Source organism: Lagopus muta, chromosome 2 (assembly GCF_023343835.1).
Source record: "Lagopus muta isolate bLagMut1 chromosome 2, bLagMut1 primary, whole genome shotgun sequence".
Taxonomy (NCBI): Eukaryota; Metazoa; Chordata; class Aves; order Galliformes; family Phasianidae; genus Lagopus; species Lagopus muta.
The window spans coordinates 48,844,603-48,861,793 of NC_064434.1; the positions used below are offsets into that span (position 1 = coordinate 48,844,603).

The window sequence follows — 17,191 nt, forward strand, 5'->3', positions numbered from 1 at the left end:
TGAACAACAAAGGAGTCTTCTTTACAGTTAGCGTAATGGTAGAAATAGTTCATCTTAATGCTAGTGACATTAAAATATGGAAATAATTTATCTTCTTTCTTTCTTGTGTGCTCTGCTGTGTTTCCTCCCCTATTCTTCTGTTGCAAGACCACCACCCGTTTGTGGATGGCACATAAAGATCTGTAGAGAGAAAGATTTTATGTAGTTAATACATATGCATTAGCGTCTCTAGGAACATTTAACCAAGATTTTCACCAACTGCATAAGTACAACTTCTGCTATAGCAAATTGAAGGGGTTGATTTTTGAATTTTTGGTGGAATAACTTACCATAACTTACCATAACCAGATTTCAGATATTGAAATCTGACTGCATGCTTTTGCTTGCCTGATAAGGTTTTCACAGAAGCATTACTAAAGAACTTAAAGTCGGGACGAAACAGTACTTGACCAAAAAAAATAAAATTCTAGAAGTTTTTTTTAAAAAATCAGCTTTCTTTAGTCAGTTCCCAAGCAGATTTGAAGCCATGTGGAGCCAGGATATCCCCACTTCAGCTTTTCACATCCCTGGATGTCACAAATGGAGAAATAAGTGTGAAATCTGTGTCTGAAGGTATGACAAGAAGCCTACCTCTCTTTTCTGAATACTCTGACATCCCTTAAGCAGTTCTTGAGCCCCCAAATAAAAGATGAAGACACTTCATCAACCCTTCTATGACCAGTGTGGCATTTATTGTCCTCTCACATCATTATTCATGGAAATTTTCCAAATTTAAAGGAACAATGAGCATGTTTTAAAAGTTCACTAGATCATAATCTAATCAAAAAATATCAAAAAGGAAATGGCTTAAAATATTACTGCTGATGGGAAAGTCTATTTAAATAATCTCCAAAGGAAATTTTCTATTTCAGAAACCATCTATTCTTCCCTCCCTGTGTTCTCTAGGGAAATTCTAACCCATTGCTAGATGTTTCCTTCTAAAACAAGTAATAAGGGAACACTGGGAGGATAGCAGGCTGGATCATTTAATAGCTCCAAGTGAACTTGCAATACATATGTTAAAACATGTCTACACAGAATTTGCATCAGTTCCATTACAAAAGAGAATTGAACTATCATGATTTTAGTGTAGTTATATCAGATGAGTTTGAATCTCACTAGTGAGAGCTAAGCCTATGTAAACCTTGTATAAGCTCTTACACAAATCAAAAAATAAAATTGGGTCAGTTTAAGGATTACCTATTTGGTAATTACACTTCAGTGATACTAATACTTCATAAAGACTGAAGATCTTACATTGCTATTCCTGATTTCTATCAGTGGAAAACAGATAGAAAATCAATAGGACTCTCATAATATTATGAAGCACCAGCTCAGAACCTTCCTATCCAATAACAGCCAGAAACGTTATTGATTAAAAATGTAACATAGTGAATATATAGATAATGATTTTTCCATCTGTATGAAGCAGGTTGCATTAATAGATACTGTGTGTGTGCCTGTAAAAGTGACTACTAGAACAGAGATTCAGACAATAAAATCCACACTGCAATGCAAAGTGACTGCCTCGGTGAATCAGAAACAAATTAAGCTTCAATAACAATATAAAAATCCAAACACCAATAAAATGGTTTCCTGATCCACAAATCTTTCTTGGTGAAACTTCAAGGATATACATGTCACTGACTGAGAATAGCCTTAACTAATTCTCTTAACATTGGACTTATTTCTTTAGAAATTAAGGAAAATAAAACGATCATTTATGTGCCATTATGAAAATGAATGGCACAGAAGTACAAAATGATTACCAAGCATCAGTATAAATCTCTGATTTATTTACCATCTCTTTTCTAATTAGTATTTCTGTGTTTTTTTTTTCTCATATGCTTCCTGAAGGTGGCAGCAGTACTCAATAGTTGCATACGTGTCTGACTTTTGAACTTACTGACCTCCGTGGCATTTCTTTCAGTGTTAAGGCATTTGTATGTATTGTTTATAGTACACTAAGGTTGAATTTTGATGGCATAGTTATTGTACTTTTGCACATATGATATAAAATATCTATGCAGACTGAAGAAAATATGTTGACTTGGAGTGGCAAGTTACTGCATCTTTTGCAAATATGACTAAAAAATAATTTTAATTAACATTGTACTGTGGATTACAGTTAAAGTTGTCCATTCCATTGACTTCAGTGAAGGCTGGATCACGTACATTTTCTGAACTGAACTGTTAGCTGGTTTGGGGACACTATGTTAGCGTTAGCACTTCAAAACACTACAAAAGTTATCTGTGATCATTGAGGAAAGATAATAGCCTGCCTATAGGGTTTCTTTCAGTTCCATTCTTCCACTTCATCTTAATTGTTTGCAATTACTATTAGAGTTATTCAGGCCAACAGTATCTCACACTAGCACAGTAGGATTTTAATTCAGAAGTAATCTTTCACATTGCTTCTCCACTTTGCCTTTTAATTTAGACTCAGTACAGTTTGCATTAAGTGCCATATTCTTGCCACCAAGGCAAAGCAATTACACTGACATAAGAACCAGGAAGCAATTTAGAGACCTCTGTTCTCCTTCCAATCTACAAGCAGCTGCCGGGTCTGGAGCTTGCAGATCCTGGTTGCAGTCTGGAGAATCATGAAGCCAGCAGCAGTGCTGGTGCTAGGTGACAGCAGGCCTGCCAGTCTTTTATGAAATTCAGATCTGCTCTCACCACTTATTCAACACAGCAAGATGGATATTTTCATAATTGCATGATTGTGTGACCCACAGAAACTTCCTTCAGATTTTCCTCAAAGCTTATTGTTAAGTCCTGCACCTGTCACATATTTTAGAATTCATTCATCACTTCCTTCTAATTGCTGACGCGGTAATTACGTTGAGAACAACTATTTCTATTCCTTCTTCTTTTTGTCTTAGTGTTGTTTAAAATGTGGCATTGCAATCATTCCCTTTGTTTTACTACTATCTGTACTATAAAGCATGTACAACATGTCCATCCAAAAAATTTGATAGCTTTTCTTTTCCAACAGCTTATTCTGCTATATGAATACCTCTCTTCATCATCACATCAGGTGCTTTCTGTAAACCTGATTTTGCAGGGATTCAAATACTTGATTTGTAAGCATTTGTTTTATGTTGTATACTTGATACAATTTACAGTCTTGTTTTTCAGCGTTTCTTCTAGAAGCACAGATAAATTTGAACAAATATGGGATGCAAAAATCTTTGTTCTCATCATATTTGGAATGATGTTAAATGCTTAAAAAGTAAGACAGTTGTCTACTTCCCTGCTTGTTTGTAGCTACAGCCTTTTGTAATACTTGCCCAAGAAGACAGAATTTGGCCTTTGCTTTGCCATGCTGTGCTCTTCTGTGAACTCAGTTTGTGTGCTTTGTTTTTCAAATATCTTCTGTCTGCCCTAGCAAACTGTGACTGCTTCAAACATCAAAGTGATGTTTTTAAGAAAACATAAAAGCATTGCTTGGTAACAACACTGTTTATTTAAATTCTGAAAAACACTTTTTTTTCTCTTTTATTTCAGTTAGGTAATGTCTGGGATTGTAACATAGTGTTACATGTTACATCTGAGAAAAGTCTCTGGAGCTTCTCTGAACAAGTATATTGTCTGAAGTAAATAAAGATTTATGAAAAAATAAAGTTCAGAATGCCTAAGAGAAAAAAAAAAAAAGGTCTTTTAAAGGAAACTCATTTTATGATTGTTGTGTAACAGAATATGTTGTGCAATGGAATCCAGCTGGAAATGCACACACATCCTTTAAGATGATGCATGTAATTTCATTGGAAAAATAAAGAAAAAGCATGCGTTATGGTTTTGTACTATTTCAGTCAATAGGCCACACCCTCTTCTATGTAATTCCAGTGAATTAAGGATACGTCTACAAATATATTTCTCTGATACAACTAATAATATTTAAATAACTTACAGAATAGTTAATATTTTCATTTATATTTATTTCAGTGCTCTCATGACTTGAGTAGAATTCTAATTAAGACATGGTTTATCAGTCAAATGTATTTCAGCAAGGAAGAGCAAAAATACTTCTATATCTTGATACACCTCCACAGTAAGGGACAAATTTTGTAATACTTATTTTATCCTAGACTAAATCACTGTTCCCAAAAGATGGGCAAGGAAATAAAATATTAGTTTTATTTTAGTTTATTTTAGTATTTTGAGAAAAAAATGCAGTTTTTATGGAAGTCAGCTTGCAGCAAAATTAGGAAACTCACCCGCATAACAGGGATTATTAGGGTTCTGTCACAGTTTTGGATTTTGTACGTTCAGGTTGGACAGGTTTTGCCTCCTACCAACCAGGTCTGAGTGTTCCACCTGTTAGACACAAAATATCTTGAGGTTTTAATATCTATTTGTAAACTCATAAGAAAATTGGACAGACTGCAAAAAAGTATATTTTCTTTACACCTCTTCCTCTATTTAATTCTTCCATGGGAGCAGGCATTTGTACTTATACCTACACATTTGGATCAGCTACTTGGAAAAAAACAAAACAAAACAAAACATAACATAACATAACATAACATAACATAACATAACATAACATAACATAACATAACATAACATAACATAACATATACCAACTCTTTTCTCCCAGGTCAGAAGATTATTTAAATCACCAAGATGGGATTCAGGACCTTTTATATAGGAGGTTGCTTTTTTTTCTGATGTCTGAGTGGTCCCTGTTACAGAACCAGTGTTGTAGTATTCTGCTGACGGGATAAAGCAGGTTGTGGAATGGGAGAGGCCAGCTGATGATGAGAGTCAGGAACTTCATCACCTAGCTTTATAGGCAAAGAAAACACAAGCACCCAAACATGTCTGTTCAGATAAGGCCAAGTCAAATCTTCAATCCTTTCACATAGTGGATATCTATAACACCATGTTTTGTGAACTTGTAATAACTTGACTGAGGACTGATTAATCTGTTTGGAATTCCTGGAGAGCCCTGGAAGCAATGCAAACTATGTCAGTACCGTGTTAATTACTATTTTAAAGTCCATTTGGCACAATCTTTCTGCTTGACAGTAGTTCCTAAGCTTGCACTGGAGAGCAGTGCAGCAGCTCATGGAAAGAATCTGCATGGATATAGTCAGTAAGCTGCTTTACCAGTGAAGGATTCACCCCTTGTTATAAGTAGGACCTACTTAATTCTGAGTAGTTCTTGATAAAGTTCTCCCAAAACTTTGAAAATACATAGCTGCTTAGTTTTCAGCATAATTTCACTAACTTCTCTGATGCTTTATAGTGTTTATAGCACTAAATAATTGTAATGCCATTGTGTTTCATACACTTTATTTTACTGTTTATGCACCATATGGCATTGATGCATATTATATTGCGTATAACTCAATACTATAAACATGGCATTACAAAACACAGTTGCTGCATTTTTTTATTACAGGTAGGTTGCCTACTATGATGAAAATAATATAAAAACAGGTGCAAATTATTATTCCCTTTCTTCCTACTTTTTATTCAAGAAATGACCTGTGGTAAATTAGGTGCAATTTTCATGATATTTTATACATACATAGATCTTGGTATAAAATAGTAAATAAGCTCTGCAAGAATTTTATGGTTCTTACTCCTGCTTTTTAAAACTAGTTATGTTTGTAATGCTTTTCCTCAGAGGTTACTTGAAGATCAATCCTGAGGCTTACTGCACATTCTCAGTTGTTTCTGAAGGTAATGCATGCCAAGAAGCTCATTTTATAGAACTAAAACATTTATTTTTCTTTTATGTTCATGTGCTGATTTTTATTTTATTTTTGCAATTAACTCAGGGCATTCCAATTCCTATCCATCAGAGGCCTGATTTCTTAATTACTTACCAAGCTTACCAAGAGGAGGTGTCCTCTGCAGATTATTGTAATCCTTTATGGAAATATATTGCATGGCTCTCATGTTATGGACCTGATTCTAGAACAGGACGTAATACCCTACAGGGACAATGAAATAGAATTGTTTAGACAGTATGTGGGAAGGGGCAGTGACCCACAACCCACAGCTCATTCTTCTGCTTTCCCTCAGTATACTGAACAAGCAAGATGCAAGCAGAAAATGTAATGTGAAGCACTGCCCATCGAACCCCAGTCTAGAGCTTGGGTGCCTTGTTTAGGGCTACAGGTATGTACATCTCTCTGCTACTGATATCGACAGTCCACATCCTCTCCTGATGGTAAGTGCCTACAAAGACTGCAAACTTCTGAGGAACCCTGCAAAGTGTGCCTTAGCTGCATCTGAGGAGATAGCTGCTGGGGTAGATCTACCTATCTCCATCCTGACATCCTCCATTCTGAGAGAACTCAGCATCAGAGAGGGAAAGGACACTGCCCAAAACAATGCTAAATTTCTTTAGCGGGATGGAGCTTGACTCTGTAGTGTTGTGGTTAAGTACTGGTGTGGGAGCATCAGTACTTTTCCTGCTCTTAAATCCAAGGACTGTTTAATACAGAATGCATAACCTGTCCTGACAGCAGAGGCTCAGTCCCATCACTTCACTTCAAGTCATTCTGCAGAGTCAAGCTCCTTCTCTGGTAGACCCAAACTCTCTCACAAATCTTCATCTGGGGAAGAGGAAAAACTTGCTCAACCCAGTGTTCTCACTAACAGTAATGGTCTCCTAGAAGCCTGTGTTGAATTCCCAACTCGTAGCAAATGTAGGTACTACCAAAAAGTAGTGACACAAATAAGGTGTGGTTGTAAAGTGAGGGTTATTTCTCTTTAACAATAGGGGGCTTGTAAAAGTCTGGTAAAGAGACATGATCACAAATTTTTGCAACTCTTTACATCCCATTTGAAATTCACTGGTAATGTATTTATGTTGACTGAAAATGGATATGCATAGTTGCATGTTTTTTGGTGCTCACAGGACTATGTTTAGCCAGTGCATCAAAATCCATAAATTTATTTGCCATGACTTGAGCTGGCACTGCAGTGCACTCCATGCCCAGGTTTCAGCCCAGATGGGGTTAATAGTGCAGCAGCCTTCAGTTGGTGCTGAGGGATGAAGCCAGGCTGCTCAGCAGGGCAGAGGCAGAGCTGCCACCACGATCATGCAGGGCAGGGGGCAGCTGCAGGGTGAGCACTGCCCAGCTGCATGTAGCCTGTAGGTTGGACATACCTGGGCTAGGTATTAAAATCTACCTAATCTTCTTTATCCTAGAGTTCTCATTGCACCTGTTCCTAAATGTTTTCATTTTTTTTTAACATGTATCTGTTTCTCTACTCAGTCCTCTCAAGGTCAGTGGCAGTTCTTATGCCAATTTCTGATACCAAGGATAACATATAATAAGATACAACACTGTATTAATATAAAGATGTGAAGAATAATATCTTTTTCAATTTTTCTTGTGTGTGTGTAGAAGAAAAGCCTTTTATCAGACATGTTAGAGCAAGTTATAAGCTGTGGGGCGTGCAGAAAGGAATGAGAGAGGCAAATGAGATCAAATGCACATTGAACTGCTTATTTGTGCTATATTTTAGGAGTTTCATCTGAAAGAGATGCAGCGTGTAAAAAAACTTCAGGTAATTTCTCACAGCATCTATTTCTCAAAGATGATTTGTTATTTAATATGTTAGCAGAACTTGCCATCTCTTAACAGGGTATATTGATTGTATCAGAACACCAAAGCCTTGGTTGATAGTACATTATGCAGATTCACTTGTCCTGGATGATTTTTCCAATGTCAATAATACCAGTTTTGTCTTAACCTCTTATGATTTAACAGCAACACAAGAACAGCAATATATCACCTGAATCTCTTGTTTCAGCTTTAAACAGGTATAACTCAACAATCAGGAGTAAATCATATCTACCTTCCCATTAGTGACCTAGCCATGCCTAGTACTGCAGAAAGCATAGAATGCAGGACCAAAATTAAGTCCTCTGCAGTCATTACTATTCAGCCACCTGCAACTAGGACCCCCTTGGAATTTTAAACAGAGACATTGCAGCAGCTCATTGGGAATAAGTGAAGCTGTTCAAGAGCTGATTATTGCAGCAGAGCCTGAGCAAATTAATTAATAATTAGCTGTGAAATTATTATACCCCTTCTGTTTTCCTTAGTACTTTTCTCATGTTGCTAATTTACTTCTGCACCACCAAGGGACAAAGTAGAGTTAAAAAACATATGTGGGAATGAACTAAAACTCTCCCCATGTAAACCTTGTTATGTTTTTGTGGGGGAGGGTTGTTGATTTTTTATTTATTTATTTATTTTTATTGTGTAGAGATTTATCTTAACTCTTTAAAATGCCTGACTTCTTAAATCTATTTTTTTTTTTAGTACCTATTGTAACAAGGCTTAATTTGTTCATAAGAAAGCAATGCTTTGTCTCTCGTCTCTCTGTTGTATAAAATTACACTATACTGAGATATGGTATATTCTTTTGTTATATCTTATCCTGTATGTTTGCATTTCAGATATATTGTTTTAAGGTTCTTTTATAGGATGTATAACTGAAAACAGTGTGAGTTATGTTAAGGCTGCAGTGCTGCATTTAATGAAATAATGATTCTCTGTGTCACTGAAGGGGCTTTACATAGTTATGCGTATTGAACAGGTTTTACTCAGAGGGAGTGTGAAGTTTTCCATGACAAATATATGATAGAAGCTAAGCAAACCTCTCTCGCCTGCAGTAAAAGGTGTGGAAAAATATGTTGGAAGTCTGAAGCAAAATAAGCTGAGATTTGAAGCTCCTTTTCAAAGGTGAGGCTAGGGATGGGATCTAACTGGCTGGCCTGGGCCCTAGCTATTTTTTCCATAGCTTCATTAACCTTTTGGGTCAGTCCAAGCTGATGGATAGGAGTAAAGTTTTCCTTGATCTTACATAAGCTTGGAGAATATGTAGATGCATGTTTCTAGCATGGCTGGAGATTAAAAAGCTCTTTCTCCTTTCTTAGAGCAGAATAGGAAATCTTTATTTCATAAGCAGATATTTCACTTCAGTTCCAAGCTCATGAGTACTGTTTTAGTCAACCAGGAGCATCAGAAGATAAAAATGGCTTTTGACACACACCAGTAGTCTTTGAAGTATCTCGTTTATAATGCAGATAACTGCCAGAACCTTATATACAGTTCTTACTGTATATGCTAAGCAAATAATCAGAATGAAATCAAGCTAACCAGTCTTGTTTGGATTAGTCTTCTTGCCAGCATCTTAGCAGAGGGACTTTCACGATTCCCAAGCTTATTTATTTTAGTAATGTACCAGAGGTAGCACTTTCCTTACTTTGGATGCTATTTACCATCAAAAGACCTAGGAATAACCTGTAAGGTAAATACTTACGCTACTTGTAAACTGTGGTAATAAAATATTCCAGCACTTTAGGCATACAAAGGGTAGTATTTGCATATAAATCCAAAGAACAGTTTACATAAACGTTTTTAAAAGGCTGATTCATCTGAAATAAGTTACAAAAATATGTCAGGATTAAGTAAAATCTAAACACTATGGCTGGACTTAAGTGGTGTGATTATACTTCTAAATTTCTGGCACTGTTTCCACAGTTTAATAAACTGAATTTCTATTTCTTCCAACTGTTTTCTGCTGATTATCCTACTTGAATAAATGTTTGTGCTGGACTGGCTGGCAGAGGAGGCAGACAAAAACCTTCCTCTGCAGTCGCTGCTAGTGAATGCTGCACCTGCCATGTGGGAGATGATGCGTGCTTTGGTGAGGGCCTGTAGCCTCAGCAGGTGTTGAGAGCTAGCCTGTTATTTGCTGCATCCTAGTATGACACCTTTTAAAGCTGTCCTTGTGCAGGTTTGATAGATCTGAAACACTCTTGGGTTAATTTCTTTTTAAGATAATCCATTCTGCTTCTGGAGTGCTGGTGTAATGTCCTAATACTGGTCTATTTATTCCATGTCCATGTATAATCATCTTTTCTGATCATAGGTATTTCACTAAAACCATAATGTCTTTTTCTGAACAAAATCCTTCTCTTCTGTGTTAACTAATAAACATGTTCAGGTACACCAATGGCTGTACACGGAATAGGTACTAATAATTGTAACATTTCTTTTCATTCTTTGGCAAATATATTTCCTTGTTTTAAGGATTGAAATTGCTCCTTTTTTCTTTTCTTGGTTTTTTTTTTTTTGTTGTTGTTTGTTTTTTTAGCTTTGTCTCACACTGAATCTAGAGGACAGGTAAATAGATGCATATGAAAAAAAAATAAACCTCTTCATCTCACTGAAGAGGAAATTTTACTTAATTGGAAATGCTTGTAGTCTGTGGCTTCTCTTGCTTTCAGCTGTGGTGTCTGAAGACCTGTGATGTGATTTTTAATTTTTATTTTTTCCAGTGGAAGATTCACTTGCAGGCTTCTGTTTCTGCTCATGTCAAGTATGAGCTCCATGCCTGGGAGTTCTATTAAACTCTCTAAAAGAACGAGCAGAGGATGTGTTATGTGTCTCAGCGCTAGTCAGTGACGTGTTAAGGCAAAGCTGCCCCTGTGAGATGGGGCCTGCCTGAGAGGTTGGTTGGGCCTGGCTGACGATGCTCCTTCAAAGTAGCAACTAAGAGAGGGGACAGTTTGCCTTTTAAGTGCATATGGTAAATCTCCATCGAGTGCATGCCACTTGCAATTCGTTTATTTCTTATTCTTGATACTCTGATTGGTAACTTTGGGATTAAGCCGCACTCTGAAGTTCTGGCTGTATCTCTGATGCATTGAATTGCAGATGGGGGTGACTCTGCTCTCCCTCTTTTTTAATTGGTGCTGAAAAGAAGCTGCATTTCCTGCAGTGTGTTTTCTTTTCTTTATATGCTTATTTAGTCCTTATACCTTTTCTTAGGAAAAGCCAAGCCATGAACTTTGTTGGGCTGATACAAATACAGTTCTTGATGTGTTTAGAACAGTATTCTCTAAGACAGGAAGCTTTAGAAAAAGTATTGAAGTCCCCTCCCTTAATAACCTCCAGAACTGCTTTCAGATAGACTCTTGTGGCAAAAGCCAGACATATATCTTTTTGATACATTAACAGTTACTGCTTTCAGTGCTTGAATAAGAGAAAGGGGGATGCGGGGGAAGTCATTATCTACTAAAAAAGATCAAGCTTGAGAATGCATCTTTTATCTCCTTTTATTTTGTCACATACATTTCCTGATCTTTCCAATCTGTATGTAGTTCACAGAAACTTTGGATTCTTAACAACCTGGAAGTTAACAGTACTTCAGCATATACTACTGTAGTAGTAAAACACAAGACATTGTATTTTATGTGACTGTAATTTGTTTTTTTTCCTCAGTATCAGCTGATTTCTTTCCATTTACCGCTGAAGCAAAGCTTTTCCTTTGTCTCAGAGCTTGTTTGATTATTTATTTATTTATTTATTTATTTATTTTACTTTTGTCATAGGAATAAGAAAGCATGAAAGATTCATGAGGTATTTGGATTATTTTAAATCCCTGCAACTCTAGTCAGAGCTACATGGAAGAGCTACACTTGTGTTCTGTGTTTTCCCCCCAGCTCGGCCAGGGTCTTTTTCCTTTTCCTTGATTCAGCTTTCCTCAGTTTCTCTTTCCTTCAACTGTTGGGTCACCAAGATGATGAAAGGATTGCAGTGTCTCTCCTGTGTGGAGAGGCTGAGACAGCCTCTGGAGAAGAGAAGGCTCACAAGGATCATCAATGTATATTAATACCTGAACAGAGAGTGCAAGGAGCACAGAGCCAGTTTTTTTTCAGTGGTGCAAGGACAAGAGGCAATGGACACAAACTGGAATGTAGCAGGTTCTGTCTGAGCATCAAGGAGCACTTCTGTACTTGTGTGGGCAATGGAGCACTGGCACACGTTGCTCAGAAAGGCTATGGAGTCTTCTCCTTGGAGATCTTCAGATCCTGCCTGGACGTGGTCTGGGCAACCTGGGTGTTCCTGCTTTAGGAGGGGATAAGATGACCTCCAGAGGTCCCTATAGACATCAGCCATTCTGTGAGTTTGGAAAAAAAAGATGTAGCATTAAGATTTGCCTCAAGGAAAAAAGCCCCAAGGTCGCTATTGTCAGGTCCGCCTTGTCTTCTTTCTAATTTTCTTTTCCCCTCGGTCAGTCCCTTGTCCTCTGAACTTTCCTGAGCTTTGGGTGCTAGCCATAAGTACATTTAATTATGAGAGAACATCAGAGTCTATTTAAGTCACTAGAAAAAGTTCTGATGATTTGAAATGTTTGGATAATAGCCATGAGACCATAGGAATAGTTTTCTGCTGGTCAGGATTTTTTTTTTTTGTTATCAGCAATAGCAATATTAAGTTTTGCTCCTTTTGCAAAAAAGATTTTGGTTTGCTTTTAGTGCAGTGGCCAACCAGATATCCCCTAGTCTCTGCAACTTTATTTTTTACTATGAAAAGCAGAAAGTATTCATTCTCACTTTTTACTGATTGTTGGCCAAATTTTCCAGCATAACTTCATCCATATCATATTGAAGTCAACATTTCTTGTAATATCTATGACAACAGTTACGTCACCCATTAGCTTTTGCCAAAATTGATGTATTTATATTCTCTAGTTTATTATTAGTCCAAGCCTTCAGACTGTTGCTGTTGCTCTTCACTGTATCTCTTCTTCATTCAGTAATGCATTTCTGCTTCTTGTTAGTTAAAAGTTTCAAATTGTTAGTCATGTTGTCTCACTCAAATTTCATCATGTAAGTGATAAATTGGTGTAGCAAGGTGGGCATTTGACATTTATATTTTTAATGAACTATTGAAGAAATTACTTTGCAAAGCTTGGAGCTTCTAATTTTATTCTTGGCACATGTAACTATGTACACCTGGGTATAAATGAGTTCTTAGCTTAATTATCTGAAGTCTTCTCCTCTGTAGTCTATTTTGCCAGTTATTTTTTGACCCCACAGTGCAATTTTGCTGTTTTTTCCAGGCTCTGCTTCTAAATCAGAATATTCTTTGTGGTCTTTTATTTCTTTCAAATAACTAGAACTGTATATATATTTTTAATCCTTGTAGGCTTCATCTACTGTATCTGTGCTTTAAAATTACGTCAAATGAATACAGTACGAAATCTAGGTAAGCACATCCAGAAATGGTGTTTTCTTGGTTGATATTGTTAACGTTTTCATCTCATTTTGTTATGACTTCACAACTCTGGATTTTCTTCTTCTGTATCTCTGCCAAAATGTATACTCAAAGTAATTTAGTTCAGAAGAAAAAAAATCAGCATCATCCTTTGTCAAGGAGAAAAGGAGTGGCTGTAACAGTGATAATTTTGCTATTTTAGACAGCCAGAAGTCATACCATCAAAGAGTTGCGATATATAGCAGATAGCTGCATATTCAGTGCTGACTGTGAACTGGAGCCAGGAGAGAAGATCATTCATGTCAAAACCAAATCCTCAATTCCTCGTACCTGATTTACAGTCCAAGAGAACTGTAAAGAGGATGAGACAAAGAAAACAATGAAATATTTTGGAGAGATCTCTGATGTTTTCTCATTCAGACAGTGAACTGTGAACTGTTCCATCTGCTTCTCAATTTTGGGCTTCAGTATGACTCATGCTAGACTTGCTTTAAGGCATATTCATACCTATATTGCTGGGAGTTGAGAAATGACATTAAACATCTGCTGTTGTTGCCATACACCAATTAAGGAAGCAACACTATGAATCCTCATGGAAAGACCACTAGAACACTTGGTCCTTCATTTCTATTCAGGCTTCTCAGTGCATGTATTTGGTCTCCTCTCTAATCTCATGAAGAAAATCTGTTGATGTGATGCGATGCTCTCTGGAGGGTGTTAATAACAAGATTATATGGACGTATTCTTAATCGGAAGTGTACATCCAAGTGTTGGCAAAAACCTTAGTGTAGCTTGGATCAGATGAGAGAACGAGAGGTTCTTGTCTCAATAGTCTTCTTCTCTCACCCTGCCAGCCTATTAATGGTTTTAAATATTTTAGCAACTGACACTTGGTTCATTAAGAATCATTTCATCTGTGTCTTTTTGTAGAGTCTCCGAGCTTTCTGTGATAGTTTGATAAGAACAGTACAAACACTGAAGGTTTCTTTTTTTTTTTAGTATAATTTTGTTTTCTTCTCTAACAGCAATTTGTCTTTTTAAATAAAGGCAAATTTACTTCTGAAATTCTTTTGAAAGTAGCAGTTTCCCATTATTTTTGCATTGTTGTTTGTTTGTTTTGTTGGTTGCTTGTTTGCTTTGTTGTTTTTTAAACCTGCTTCATCAAGATCCTTGCTGGATATCATTTCAGTTGTAGCCTCAGGTTTGGATATCACTCTGAGAACCAATATTTGAAGAAAGGGTGCCTACTAAACCTACTAAATCCAAGGCTTTAAAAACTGGGAAGTTAAATTATCATCTTCCTTGGAGTTCAGATGTTCTGACAATGTGTGTGTGGTGGCCTGCAGCAGTATTTTATAAGCAAGAGGAAGAAACACCTCTGAAGTGCACAAGGGAGATGATAAAAATTGTTTCAAAGCCATGAAAACCAGAAGATGTTCAAACACAAAGCATCCTGAATAGTCAAACTGAGTAGTTTATCCACAGGCAGAAGGCACACTGATGCAGGATTTTTTGTCTGGCTTCTTGGTTGGTTTTGATTGGGTGTTTCAAACCCTGTCCCTGAAAAAAAAAAAAAGATTAACAGATTACATGAAAAAACAATGGAGGAATGGAGATTGGAATTGAAATAAATATTTTCTGTGGAGATGTCTGCTGATTGTACTTTTTTCTTGGTGATCCTGAGTTTTTTCAGATTTTTTTTGTTGCTGTGTTGTTGTTTTTGGGTTTGGTGGTTTGTTGTTGTTTTTTGTTTTACATTCATAGAAGGCACAGTTGATACACAGTTGATAGTAAAACAGCATCTTTTGCAGCTGTGTCCATTTTGTTTCAAGGGCTGCTGAGCAAAAGCATCTTTGGAGACTGCATCATTGAATTTGACTCAATTATGTTATTCCAGGCATAGAAATTAACCTGTTGTCTGAAAATCTTCTATGACGTTCCTGTTGGACTTTAAATCAAATGAAGACTGTTCTTTAATGAAAGCAATGGTGAATATAGTGCTGAAGCACACTCTCATTTGTGTTGGCTAATGACATAGCTAAAAATAACCTCTGAAACATATTTTATAATGGTGATGGTTAGTCTCTTTTTTTTTTTTTTACACTGAAACACAAATCATTATAACTCTGAAGTATTAGAATTCTGCCTACCTTGGCAGGACAGCCAGTGAAGTAGGGATGGTATATCTTGGCCTTAACACATTCCATTATTAGCATTCTTGCAGCTCTTTCTATGAGACATTTTCTTTTTGTATTATTTGCAGGAGGATTTTGACAGGAAGAAGGAATGCTCACATTTAAAGAAATGTTTCTTCTTCATCACATTACATTCAGACTGACTTCTACTGTAACATAAGCGCTTGGTATTACTTCTTTCACCCATGCACCACAAGAAAAAAAATATGGCAGCAAGCAGAAATATTCACAAACCATGAAGCTCTGTGTTTTGGCTGATTCAGAAGCCAAAGCAGAAAACATTATTTTCTTTCTAATTCAGTCCACCTAGGATGCCAAAATAAACTTCTGAAAGAGTAGAGTGAGATCTGTCTCTAAATACACTGTAAGACTCACCAAGATTCATGTATTTCCCTGAAGTATGGTACAGATAGGGAGGAAGAGAAATAAATAAATAAATGCAATCTAAGTTATTCTTAATTATCTTCCAGACCTGTGTAAAGGCAGACCAGATAATTACCATTTCTATTTTTGTCATGTGACAAAAATGTATGTGTATGAAGAAGGGAAGGAAGAAAAGTGTGGCAAAATCTATTTAGGCAGTAATATATAGCTTAGACATTTCTCAAAATTTAACAGGTACATCTATTATATATCTCTCAGTTTTACTGTTGCTTGAAGCCTTGGTCGTTCACCAGAACTGTACTGCCCCAGAGTCTGTCTAAACACAGAACAGAATGACAGTCCTTGTCATAGTTTACAACAACAGCATATAAATATTGGGAGCAAGCAAGAAGCCAAATACTTAAAATGTGTTGAAATTTGGAAATATCACATTACTATTTCCTGTTAAACCAGCTTACAGACATTTCAATAGTCACTTTAAATATATTAGGATTGGACATTTACCCTAAACAGAGTAATATAGTATTAGTATACAAAATAATGTGAAAGGTAGTATTTCCTACCTTTTTCATGTTGAACATTCAAGCCATTTAATGTAGTTAAATAGTATGCAAATAAATGTATGTATATAATTCTAATAATAAATGACACAGAAGGGAGTGTTCTGTTAATGACTTAAAATGAATGAACTATGGTCATCTTTGTCTTCTGGTTGGGTCACGTGAGGAGGCTTCTCTCATTTATGCAGAGATCTCAGAAGCTTTGGTGGGATTTCATAGCCCAAGCCTTAAATTTATCTAGTAAAGTGGAAGGAAATCTAAGACAGTATATTTTGTAGGGAATTTTATATGGCTTTTACCAACAGAATTGTCTCCAGGACATTTTTATCCCTGGGAACTTCATAAAGTGAGTCCTTTTAGAACATGTTTCTGGGCATTTGTAAGAGCAGAAAATGACTGGAATCAGTCAGCATGGATTTATCAAGGAATAATCATGCCTGACCAACCTAATTGTCTTCTGTGCTAAAATGAATGAACTACGCCCAGTTTTGTGGACAAGGAGAGAACAAAGAGTGTCATTTATGCTTTCAGTAGCATCTCCTACAATAACTTTGTAACTGAACTATGGCATCACAGTGTGAGTGAGTGCATAACAAGATAAGTAAAAAAGCTGATTAGGTAGTTGATCTCAAAGGACAGTGGTTAATGGATCATACTTATCTGCAGGCTGGTAACAACAGGGTACTGCTGGGTCTACCTTGGGGCACACTCTGTTTAACATCAGTAGTAGTGAAGGTAACAGCCTGGAGGAGATGATGGACAACATTTTCATTTAGTTTGCAGCAGCACCCCTGGTGCCTACAGGTTTAGAGGGAGCAAGACTTTTCACAGCAATGAAAGGTGTGAGGATGAGTGACAAGGGCCATCATCTGAATCAAGCAAAAGAGGTTCAGAGTTGATGCAGGGGAAATCTTCCTTCTGCGGGCTTGGCTGCCTGAAGAAGCTGTGCTGGCCCTGTACTCAGAGT

At 36.7% G+C, this 17,191-nt stretch overlaps 1 long non-coding RNA gene across 1 annotated transcript in view; it reads right to left on the reverse strand.

Moving 5' to 3' along the window:
* LOC125688981 (uncharacterized) overlaps positions 1-17,191 on the reverse strand; it is a 30,228-nt gene continuing 13,037 nt past the window's right edge. Inside the window, exons 2-4 of the long non-coding RNA XR_007374986.1 lie at positions 5,889-5,987; positions 4,260-4,359; positions 1-180 (exon numbers count right to left, since the gene is read on the reverse strand). This is a non-coding gene — a long non-coding RNA (uncharacterized LOC125688981). The remainder of the gene's footprint in view (positions 181-4,259; positions 4,360-5,888; positions 5,988-17,191) is intronic.